Below are 12590 nucleotides of genomic sequence, written 5' to 3'. Positions count from 1 at the left end.
GCTTTCCTTCCCTAAACCAGGGATGAGGAATTTTTGGCCCTCCACATGTTGATGGACTACAACTCCCATCATCTCTGACTGACCATGGCCATGCTGGCTGCGGCTGATGGGAGCTGTAGTCCTGCAACATCTGAGGTGGCCACAGGTTTCTCACCCCTGCCCTAAACAAATGAATGCCTTAAACCCTTAGGCCTTTGTTCCTCAAAATTGTTGTTTAGTCATGTCCGACTCTTCGTGACCCCATGGACCAGAGCACGCCAGGCACTTCTGTCTTCCACTTCCTCCCGCAGCTTGGTCAAACTCATGTTAGTAGCTTCGAGAACACTATCCAACCATCTGGTCCTCTGTCGTCCCCTTCTCCTTGTGCCCTCCATCTTTCCCAACATCTGGGTCTTTTCCAGGGAGTCTTCTCTTCTCATGAGGTTCCTCAAAATACCTACACATATTTCCCAGTCTCTCACAAATAAGTGTTACTTTCCCCTTATGGTGACAGGTATGCCTTTGGGTGCCAGGTGGTGGCAAGCAACTGTGAAGCAACATAGTAATAGTAATAGTAATAGTAATAAAATTTATTGTTTGTATCCTGCCCACCCGACTGGGTTGCCCCAGCCACTATGGGTGGCTTCCAGCATATACAGAAACATAATAAATCATCAGACATTAAAAACTTTCCTCAGTAGCAGGACATCTGCTTTGCATGGCAGAAGGTCCTAGGTTCAATTTCCAGTATTTCCAGGTCAGGCTGGGAAAGAAGCCTTCTAGAAGAGCTGCTGCCAGTCAGGGTAGACAATACTGAGGTCAATGAACTTGATGCTCTATTAAAGCATGATTATTGCCTGCCACCAACTAGAAAATCTGCTGTTTGTGGGCTTCCCAGAGGCGCCTGACTAGTTACAGTGGGAAATAGGACCCTGTTTTAGTTGGACCTCTTGGTCTAATCCGGCAGATCTCTTCTTATGCTCAGGGTTCCATCAAGTGACAGGAATTGGCAATTCCTGTGATGGGGCTGTGATGCAGTCAAATGCACACATTCAAAGAGGTGACTTTCTGTCTACCCCTTCCTTCCCTAAGTTGATGCATCCCAGATGTTTGTCTCTAGAATTCCCATCAGCCACAGACAACATACTGCACAGCTGTGTTGGCTAGAGCTGATGGGAGTCGTACTCCAAAACATCTGGACTGCACCAGGTTGGGAAAGGTTGGTGTTTGTTGTTGTTTAGTCGTTTAGTCGTGTCCGACTCTTCGTGACCCCATGGACCAGAGCACGCCAGGCACTCCTGTCTTCCACTGCCTCCCGCAGTTTGGTCAAACTTATGCTGGTAGCTTTGATAACACTATCCAACCATCTCATCCTGTCTTCCCCTTCTCCTTGTGCCCTCCATCTTTCCCAACACCAGGGTCTTTCCAGGGAGTCTTCTCTTCTCATGAGGTGGCCAAAGTACTGCAGTCTCAGCTTCAGGATCTGTCCTGGTCTACCCTTTAACAAAACAAAGGTGGGGAGGAAATCTCAGTGGTTTTCAATGAGTGGCCTCCCCAGATCAGCAGGCATCATGAGCAGGCAAGCTAATGTCTCTGCCTCCCAGAGCTGTGAGTGCTAAGAAGAGGGAAGAGGTGAGAAAGTCAAGAGGAATTCAAGCTTCTGTGTTGCCTGAGTTCTGTGTTGCCTGAGTTGCCAAAAACTGCATTAAGCTGCAATATTGATAACTGAGGGCTGATCTAATGATCTCGGAGCCTTCCTCTTCCAAGATTAGAACCGATCAGGGCAAGCGCTGGAGTTCAGAATGCCATTGCCATTCTTCTTTATAATGATGAAAATTGCTTTAGTTCCTCTCCTTCCATCAGCATAAGAGCTTTGAGCGCCAAGGCTGCGTTTTCATGAACAAATGCAAGCAGTTCACCTTTGGCGTAATTGAACAAAGAGGACCACATACGTCCTTTATCTAGGTTTGCTGGGTAATCAGAAGTGGGAGAGAGAGAACTGATAATATTTGCAGAATGGCAAATATTCAGTTCTGTGCACATGATTATGATTAAGGCTTAAACACAGGTGTGCTTAAGCCAACTGAGTTAGTGAGCTGTCCCTTATCAGTGACTGGGTTGCTACAATGGCACAGGTTCTTAAAACATTAGAGACCAAAACACTGCCCAACTGAGCTTATGTGATGCTATGGAATGTTTACAGATACTCTTACTGCTGAGATGGAAAATTCAACCTGAAAGGGCCACATGGGGAGAATGGACTGAATTGGAGTGATTCAGAGCCAAACATCCATTGGTCTGAGCACAATCATTAGAGACCTGAAAGAATCTTACTTAATTCGGCGTTTGTCTGGTCCAATTTGCAGCTAGCTAGCAAACTGGCCATTATATCTCATCTGACAGTCAGACAAATCTGTCCCCTGCTCTGATTTTAATTTGCTTATTTTCAGAATTTATACGACGGCCTTCAATAAATCTTTCTGAGGTGGTTTATGAGGGAGAAAGCATTACATTGTAAAACCACAAAAGGCAAGTTATAAAACAGAAACGATAATAAGATTAAAACTTGCAGATGTTAGAAGGGGAACTAGAAAGGTTTTCGCCTGGTGCAGAAAATTTGTTAATATCGGCAACAGGTGAGCTTCTTTCTGTACTCTCCTCCCAGTCCTTTTATTTAAAACCAGAATTTAGGTTCAACAGCATGCTTTTCCAAAACAGAAATGATTTACAACCCAGCCATGATGCATGTTTGTGTGGAGTAAGCCTCAGTGAATTCAAAGGGACGTACCCTAGCAAATGCATAGTATTACAACCCCATTGAATCCATTTTAGCTGTGTACATGGCACTATAGTAGCTAGAATGGCAGGGGAAGTTGGACCCAGACTTAAATTCCTTTCAGATATGAAGCTTGGCGGGTGTTTTTGGTAAGTCACCAGCTCTCGCTGTAACCTAAGGGAGAGTTTGTGAAGCTAATTCAGCTCTGAGTAAGAAAGCAAGGCAAGATTTAAATGTAAGTAAAAAACAAGTTGATGTTTCCTGTGTGGCTTTTCGTCATTCTTTATATGGAGGTTTCTGCTAATAATTTTTGTCGGGTGCCCCCCCCCCCCATAACAGAAACGAGTGCTATCTTTTGCAATGACTAAAGAACCAGGGTCCTGTAATTGTGTTGTTGCCTCTGATGTTTTTTTTTTGCTGCTTGTTTCTGTCCCCACACCCCATTTTCACTTTGATAAAAATGACAGCATGCCAACAGCACAATCCTAACCATTGGGCTACTAGAAGTATGGTAAGTCTGAATTGAATTCAGTGGGGCTTGCTCATTTGGTAAGTAGGTTTAAGACTGCAGCCTCTGTTTATTTTTTGTTTTTCTCTCTGTGTGTAACCAAGAAAGTGAAATTGAATCACTCCTGAGTGTGCATCAACTAAACACGTGAACTGTCCCCTTAGAAAAGCATTGTGATCTGAGCATCTGGGAGGAAATGAAATGGATAGTAAATAAGCAGACATGCTTTTTAACTTTTCTTCAGTTTCTTCCAGTGGTGGTGCAGCGCTGAACAACGCTCCCTGTGTAGCATTTGATCAGTGATGGCTGTTGGAAATACACAAGTCCTGTTTGATATTGTGGCCATATATGTATGTGTGTGTGTGTAGGTGTGAGTGAGTGAGTGAGTGAAATCTCCTCAAAGGATGCCTTAGGTCCAAACTAGATTCAGTATCAAACGTTTCTTTGCAGCATGCATGTTAAAATCGCTCCCCTGAAGCTGCTGTTTGTATTGGGAAGAAAGCTCCCATGGGCACCAATTTGGTGTTTTTATATTGTCAGTCACCCTGTGACCCTCAGATGGAAGGTAGTATAGAAAACAGAATTAATAATAATAATAATAGAACTTTCCTTCCAAAGCAATTCGCAGCTTTGAAGGAGCCATTTTGAACTTTCCAAAGAAAGTGTTAAACTCCTGTTTCCCAACCTCACAGCGGCTTTTTGCATTTTCTAGAATCTGCTGTTCAAATGTAAATACACATTTGATACTGTGTCTACTTTGATCCTGAAGGCCCAGATTGTCCAAAGCAGCCACAAAAGATTTCAGAGCATAGAGATGAGCCAATAACATAGGCCCCTGGTCATCATACATGTTCGTAAGATGGTGTGTAAAGTTTCTGAATTCATGTTTTGCTTAATGTACGTGCTAATGCCTATTCCTACATGTAGAAACACCAACCCTACTGACCTAAATAGGGAACTGGGCACTTTAAAAAATGTCTGTATGTGTAAAGTGTTTGACCACCTTTCGTGTAACTCGGTTTTGAAGAAAGACTTGAAACCAGTTGTTTTGCCCCATTCCTTTCAAGCCAAGAGACTACAGCGCAATACATCAGATCACACCTCATGCTGGCTCCAAGAGAAACACAATGATGGACATGAATACATTAGCCATGAACATCAGAGCCATCGTCTTCCATTCTTAAGAAGCAAATGGGGTCATTCATGGTCCAGACTTTGCTCATTGTTGTGAGATGAAATTGCTGAAGAAGGATGCTACAGATACTTGAATACAGGAGTACCCATTTGCTCCTCAATATCGCCGGGTAGCAAAATGTACTTGATATTAGATGCCAGTTAAATATGCTAAGGAAAACTGTTATGCAACAAGATCATCAAAAAGCATGTACAATAGTAATTTTATATGTATGCATGGGATGCATATGGTATATTTTATTAAAGATCTTAGTGACCCATCATCGGATATCATTTTCTTGTTCGTCTCCACTTTTACACTGGGAAAGCTTAGGAAGTTCTGTTGGTTGGCATGTTGGAAGCATTTCAAAATCCCGTTGCGCAGTTCTTTCGTTCAGACCACCCAAAATATCACAAAACTATGAGCAAGATTTTGAGTTCTCCAAAACCCTCCATCAAGCCGAATGTTGAGGGGGAAACGGTGTGGATGAGGGAAGGAAATGGAGAAAAACCTGGGCTGATGTCCACAGTGGAGGAGAGAACAGACTTACAGAGCAATCATATGCATATTTAGGCAGAAGAAATCCTGTTGAGTTTAGGAAGGCATAGTCACAAATAAGTGTGATTAGGATTGCTGCCGTATTTGGATGGTGGTCTATTATGGGGATCTTCTGGCCTCAGACCCAGCCAGCAAGATGTCAGGTATAATGAGAGCTGTAATTAAACATCTGGAGGGCCCCATCCCTGCTGTAAGCACTCTGGTCTTATTTCCTTTTTAGGTCAAGGTTTATGAAAGTGAGCCTGCCATTATAATATGGACAACAGTGCCTCTTGCCCTAAGGAAGCATTATCCCTCTCCAAGCCTACTTAGGTCAAAAGTGGTCCTCCACATGTTGCAGAACTACAGCTCTCATCAGTCGATGGGAGTTCTGTCCTCCACTGCACTGGGACACCCTTAAAAATAGAATAAAATAGTGATTTGAACTGTCAGAACAAGGAGTGGAAGGAAATACCCAGTCGTTTGTGACCCTCACTTCCATACTTTTAAAGAAATCCAACTGCATTTAGTTCCAGCCTGTGGGAACCAGCTATCTCAACCTAAAATTAGAAGAACTATATTTAAATGCAAAATGCTGAAACAGCTGGCTGTGGCGTAATTCTAGCCAGTTAAATAACCAGTTCACTTTATTTTAAATCCTAATAATAGAATTAGTGGAGAAGTGTAAATTCCAAAGGGTAGCTACATTTGAGTCCATGTATTGTTTTAGAAACTGCAAACTGAGTCGGTTCGCAATGTGATACAATTTTAAAGCTGCAATGCCAGATCTACATGGCCATCGGCCAACAGTTCCAAGGGTTACCCTTGAACTTGCTGAACTTGGCTTTACCATTTACCGTATTTTTCGCTCCATAGGACACACCTTGTTTTAGAGGGGGAGAACAAGGGGGAAAATTCTCCCCCTCTCTGTGCAGCGCCCCTTCAGTGAAGCGGCAGGAGAAACGGAGCTGCTTCCATTTCTCCTGCCGCTTTGCTGAAGGGGCGCTGCGCAGAGAGGGTAAGATTTTTTTTTTCTTGTTCTCCCCCTCTAAAACAAGGTGCGTTCAGTGCGTTGTCGCCTTCAGTGAAGGCAACCTGAAGCCTCTGGAGCGCAGTGGGAGTTCCTGCTGTGCTCTGGAGGCTTCAGGCGGCTACCTTGGAAGCCTGGAGAGTGAGAGGGGTCAGTGTGCACCAACCCCTCTCGCTCTCCAGGCTTCAGTGAAGGCAACCCGAAGCCTCCGGAGCTCCTTTCGACCCGCTCCCCACGGCTGGCGGTGGGGGAAGCCCGGCTTTCCCCCACTGCCAGCCCCAAAGAGCAGGTTGGGGAGCAGCGGAAAGGCTGTGCACAGCCTTCCCGCTGATCCCCGAGCTTGTGGGGCAGGCAGGGGAAGCCCGGGTCCCCCCCCCCAGCCCCAGGGACCACACATTCGCTCCATAAGACGCACAGACATTTCCCCTTAGATTTTAAGAGGGGAAAAGTGTCTTATGGAGCGAAAAATACGGTAAATGGAGGAGGTTTCTTCTTCTTTTAACCAGGGCTGGGGAACTGGATCCAGTCAGTGGCTCGGATCCTGACCTCCCCCTGCCCACAAAGGCCACTTCGACAGGTTGGTGGGGCCAGACCCCCTGACAGCCTCTAGCAGTTCTTTGATCTGTAGAAATTAACAAATGAAGGGGTTTTTTTAAGCAGCATCAAGATAAGATTTAACCCTCTTCTAGTTTTTTTAAAAATGTATTTTTATTAAAGATTTTCTTGATTTACAAAGGTGCGTGCAATATATTTTTTTATGTAACTTTTTTTATAAATCGGTTTCATTTGTTGAGACATTAGGAAGAAAAGGGGAAGGAGGGGGGAAAGATGAGTGGGGGTGGGGTCGGGTGGCAATGTTTCTATTTTACTTAATATATGTGGGGTTTTGTGTCAGTGTTGCTTGTGCAGGTTCTCTCCTGTTCACTTGTGTTCCTTTGGTGGTGAGAGAGGTTGGGGTTTGCCTAGGGTGTGGCTGTTCCAATTGTGATTGGCTGTGGTGGTCTTTGTTTCCATGTGTGAATGGGGTGTGTGTGTGTGTTTTGGATCAGGTTAGCCCTATGGATTTGTATGCTGTTGGTGGATTTTTGTCATTGTCTTGTTGGGTTGTGTATGTGATAAAGGGGAGCCATACTGGGGTGAAGGCGTCTTCTTCTATTTGTCCCCGTGTCAGTTTCAGTTTATTGGTTAATTTTTCTAGTAGGGCTGTTTCCCATATTATTTGGTACCATTGGTCCATGCTTACTCCTGACAGGTCTCTCCAGTGTCTGGTTATGATGTTTTTGGCTGCTGAGAATAGGTGGGTTATGAGTTCTTTGTGGAGTAAGTGGGCATTGTTGTATTGGAAGATGTTTAGTAGGACCAATTCTGGGGTGATTTCTAATACTTGCCGCAGATCAAACGACCTCCAAAAGCATAGCTGCAGGGGCAGTTTGAAAAGTTGGCAACCCAGTGTTGGTATGACTTTTGTAGGCATGAGGAAGAGAACAGAAGCTGCCTACCCTCAGTGAAACTCATAGAGTATTTGGTAGATGAATGAGCTCACTTTCTGCTGATCACCTCAAAGGAAGGTGCTCTCTTTTAAGTTACAGAACATTCCTCCTCTAGATATTAAATGGGATGCAATTTCAGCATCTGTCATGAAAGTCTCAATACTAATAAACAGAAGTAAGAAATATATCCCTTCTGGCACCGGTTTCTTTGCCGTTATTAAAAATGGATGCCTTTTAGGCATTGTGGGAATTAAAATCCATAGGTCCAGGAGATTCTAACTTGACAGCGGAGATTCAATCATCAATGCCAGTCTATCCTTTATCCCCTACAGGGGCTCTGCAAAGCACGATACAAGTAACTTCCTACCAAGAAACTGTCAAAGGAACAGAAAATGCCTCTGGTTAGAGGAACTGATTTCTTGAAAGTGAAATTCCCCCCACCCCACCCCCTGTGCTTATTAAACGTGGAAGCGGGCATATCTCCTGCAATACTGACTTTTCTCCATTAAAACTCACACTTTTTGTCAATAAGGCATCTTCATATATCCATGAGAGAGAGAGGACTGGGGTGGAGGAGATTTGATTCAGTTTGCATTTAAAGGAAAATCTATCAAATGTGTACTTTCTGGAACAATAGAAGAATAGAAACACAACCATCCTTCAAAATTGGAATTTTGCAATTAAGTTCTCCAAGCAATCAGTATGTGTGTGTGTGTGGGAGAGAAACGAACATAGAAATGGCATATAATTAATTAAATTTGCAGACCACCCTTCATCCAAAGTTCACAGGGCTTCCCAAACTTAGGTCTCCAGCTGTTTTTCAGACTACAGTTCCCATCATTCCTGATCACTGGTCCTGATAGCTAGGGATGATGGGAGTTGTAGTCCTAAAACAGCTGGAGACCCAAGTTTGGGAAACCTTCTGCTGAAAGATGCAAACTGAATCCTGGAGACAACAGCTGGATGAGCCTGATTCTGAAATGTTTTCTGTCTAGAAGCTCTAGATCAGCCTCTACTCACTCCTGGCTTAAGGTCAACTCTTAAGGGAGACACGCTTTAAAGCCAGGGATGGTTCCTCCAGGAGCTGTTAAGCCTGCTCCCATCACACCCATGTAGCATGGCCATCGATCAGGAATGATGGGAACTACAGTCCAGCTGCATCTGTAGAGCTTCTGCATCCCTACTTTAAGGATTCCCTGCCTGCCATCTTGTGTTTTTATTTAGAACCTTGTCAAGTTTAATTCCATGCTCTTTTAAGTGCCCTGGGTCCCTCTTGCCACAAGGAGAATATATGCTTCACTCCAAAGCCTTGATGCCACTGCGCGGGCAGGTGTTTCATACATTTTACATTATTGTCTTTCTAAAGATCCATTAGCACGCTGTCTGCCAGTCACAGAAGCTGCAATTCTGGCTGCTGCACTTTAATACATGGCACTGCGTTAAGGCTTTGCACTGTGAAACCAAACGGAGTTCAAGAAAGGCAGAGCTCTTTTCAGACACCCTTAAAAGACTCCTCTGCTCCAGTAAGAACCACTGGGTTGATAAGACACAGGGCTTCTTGTCCCTCGCAGTCATTTCTTTTGCTGTCCCTTCCCCCTACCATGCACTCGTACAGAAGCCAGAGATGTATAGGAGAATGAATTGCAGTCTGGTCAAGCCAAATGGTAGTTGGCTGGCTCCATTTTCAATAACGTATTAAGCATTGATCTGCACAATTGCTGTGGGCTTTAAAAAAGCAAATCTAGCCCAGGAAGAGAGGGTATTTTTCAATTCTCATTCCCTCACGGGGAAACCTTCCATGCATGCCAGTGGTAGGTGGGGTCAGAGGCAAAAAGGGTTTGCAGCAACAGATGTGACTCTTAACTTTGTATAGTAAGCTACAATGTTGTTGTTGTTTAGTCGTTTAGTCATGTCCGACTCTTCGTGACCCCATGGACCAGAGCACGCCAGGCACTCCTGTCTTCCGCTGCCTCCCACAGTTTGATCAAACTCATGCTGGTAGCTACGAGAACACTGTCCAACCATCTCGTTCTCTGTCGTCCCCTTCTCCTTGTGCCCTCCATCTTTCCCAACATCAGAGTCTTTTCCAGGGAGTCTTCTCTTCTCATGAGGTGGCCAGAGTATTGGAGCCTCAGCTTCAGGATCTGTCCTTCCAGTGAGCACTCAGGGCTGATTTCCTTAAGAATGGATAGGTTTGATCTTCTTGTAGTCCATGGGACTCTCAAGAGTCTCCCTCCAGCCCCATAATTCAAAAGCATCAATTCTTTGGCGATCAGCTCTCACTTCCATACATCACTACTGGGAAAAACATAGCTTTAGCTATACGGACCTTTGTTGGCAAGTAAGCTACAATACTGCCACACAAAAGACAGAGGAGCGTGCATGTCTCCTCCAGCCAGGCAAAAGCATTCAAGGTGGTCACAGGACTGGTGAGAGGTGCGACTTGGGGAAATGAAAACAAAACACCCTGCTTTCCTTAGCCTTCCATCCCCAGTGGTTACTGGTCTAAGACAGCTCCTTAGGAATCAATCCTCTGTACACACTACTTTGGCAGCAAGCACCATCAAACAATAGGAGGATTTATGCATCTAGAATGTGCAATAATCAGGCCAGATTAAGATTGGTTGAAGCCAATTAGCTGTGCTAATTTGGGCAGGAGGGAACAGAAAAACATGGCGTTAATAGTACAAAAATGCAACACTCTGGTTCAAGGAACAAAAAGTTGACGCCTACAAGCACAAATTGCTCCCTTTGCAGAAATTTTATACTTTCTTATATATCTCGGCTCAGTATACCTGAAGGAGCGTCTCCACCTCCATCGTTCTGCCCGGACGCTGAGGTCCAGCGCTGAGGGCCTTCTGGCGGTTCCCTCATTGCGAGAAGCAAAGCTACAGGGAACCAGGCAGAGGGTCTTCTCGGTAGTGGCGCCCGCCTTGTGGAACGCCCTCCCATCAGATGTCAAAGCGATAAATAACTACCTGACATTCAGAAGACATCTTAAGGTAGCCCTGTTCAGGGAAGTTTTTAATCTGTGATATTTTACTGTATTTTTTGTTTCTATGGAAGCTGCCCAGAGTGGCTGGGGAAACCCAGCCAGATGGGCGGGGTACAAATAAATTATTATTATTATTATTATTATTATTATTATTATTATTATTATTATCTCCACAACAGCTATGTGCAGTAGGCCAGGCTGAGAGTTAGTGACTGGCCCAAGGGATGAAGTGAGTAAAAACAATGGCTTAAGTGAAAGTGATTTAAAAATGTGAAACTACACATGCTCAAGAGGTTTTTTAAATCAAGTTTGGCAAAAAGCTTTTTGAGCCTCTACAGCAGGCATGGCCAAACTTGGCCTTCCACCTGTTTTGGGACTACAACTCCCATAATCTGTGACCACAGGTCCTGTTAGCTAGGAATGATGGGAGCTGTAGTTCCAAAACAGCTGGAAGGCCATGTTTGGCCATGCCTGCTCTACAGGCTCAATAATTTTTTTGTTGGTCCACAAAAGCTTATGCCGTAACTTTTTTTTTTTTAAATACCACATTACTTATTTTGTGATACCTTATTCCATGTGTTCCGTTTCTGGGAGAAGGGGACCCTATTTGGGGAATTGCACCACAACTCCCAAACACCTCAATCCTGCCTAGCCTGCTGCTCTTTCTTCTTAAAGTTATCTTTGAACCAGCCTTGAAATGGGCAACATTTCAACCATAAGATGTCTTCAAGGAGATGTCTTTCCTCTGAAGGCCCTTCACATAGAAGACTGCCCTCTGTATGCATGGTCTCCCTATTCATATGGCTAATGCCTGCCAATTTTGCGGATTGCTACAACCCAATCCAATTCAGTTCATAGTTTGCACAGAGCAATCTTCAAATGCCTGGAGGTCTTTTTGTTCAGCAAAGCACAGTTGAAGCTGGAGGCTGTTTCGGAGATATGTTTGGTCTAGAAATGCTTTGCTCTCATTCACATCCTGACACACCAGAGCATGCAAGCCTGCCTCTCTCTCTTCCCAGTTTTTCTTTGGAGGTATTTAGTTGCTGGCTGGCTGCTCACGATGCTGACTGACAGCGTCCTTGAATTGCTCCTTGCAAACCTGCTACAATAAAGTCAAATGGGAAAGAGCTGGAATGCCTTCTTGAAGTCTTTGAATCCATCCTCCCAGAACAAAAATGAGCCTTCCATCAAGAAGTTAAGGTAATGCACATGGACCAAGATACAGCGGTACCTCAGAACTCGAACAGAATCGGTTCTGGAAGTCCATTTGACTTCCAAAACATTCAGAAACCAAGGCACGGCTTCAGATTGGCTGCAGGAAGTTCCTGCAGCCAATTGGAAGCTGAAGAAGCCACATCAGACATTCGGGTTTCAAAGAACGTTTGCAAACTGGAACACTCACGTCCGGGTTTGTGGTGTTCGAGATCCAAGGTACGACTGTATAGATTTCAATACACACTTACCTGCAAGTAGGCCTCACTGAACTTAGTGAGACTTACTTCTGAGTAGACATATTGTATGGCTAGTGTCACTGCACATTTTAGTCACTAGGTGGTACTGTACAGTGGCACCTCGGGTTAAGTACTTCATTCGTTCCGGAGGTCCGTACTTAACCTGAAACTGTTCTTAACCTGAAGCACCACTTCAGTTAATGGGGTCTCCTGCTGCTGCCGCGCCGCCAGAGCACTATTTCTGTTCTCATCCTGAAGCAAAGTTCTTAACCTGAAGCACTATTTCTGGGTTAGCGGAGTATGTAACCTGAACCTTATGTAACCCGAGGTACCACTGCATTAGACTTAAGGCTTGCAAGATCTCCTTTGTTAAAAAAAATAGAACTAGAAACTAGTGCAAAAAACACACCTTTAGCCTTAAACTATCTTGAACTGAGGAATTTTGTTTTCAGTACTAGAACTAATTGTAACTCACAATCCTTTCGCAAAAACATTCACCCCTGGTCATTCCAAGCTTTCCTCATTTCAGTAGATCAATTTTGTTGCTCTTGCTCCTATTATTAAACAACTGAGAATCAACAAACTCTGCAAATGTACTGCAAATCATCCCAATAACGTCCAGTAGATCCTGTTCCAAAGAAACATCAGTT

At 44.3% G+C, this 12590-nt stretch overlaps 1 protein-coding gene across 2 annotated transcripts in view; it reads left to right on the top strand.

Moving 5' to 3' along the window:
• Positions 1-12590, top strand: part of KCNS1 (potassium voltage-gated channel modifier subfamily S member 1) — a 69099-nt gene that overhangs the window by 43853 nt on the left and 12656 nt on the right. Inside the window, exon 5 of one of the 2 annotated variants that reach the window (XR_014512730.1) lies at positions 2430-2619. The exons of the other annotated variant lie outside the window; for it this stretch is intronic. The gene's annotated coding sequence lies outside the window, so the exon portion shown is untranslated. Of the gene's footprint in view, positions 1-2429; positions 2620-12590 lie in introns of those variants that run through there. 2 annotated transcript variants of the gene reach the window in all.

This window comes from Podarcis tiliguerta (assembly GCF_965153285.1).
Source record: "Podarcis tiliguerta genome assembly, chromosome: 6".
In the NCBI taxonomy this organism is placed as follows: Eukaryota; Metazoa; Chordata; class Lepidosauria; order Squamata; family Lacertidae; genus Podarcis; species Podarcis tiliguerta.
The sequence above is the reverse complement of the archived record's forward strand: the minus strand, read 5'-3'. Positions and strand labels throughout refer to the sequence as shown.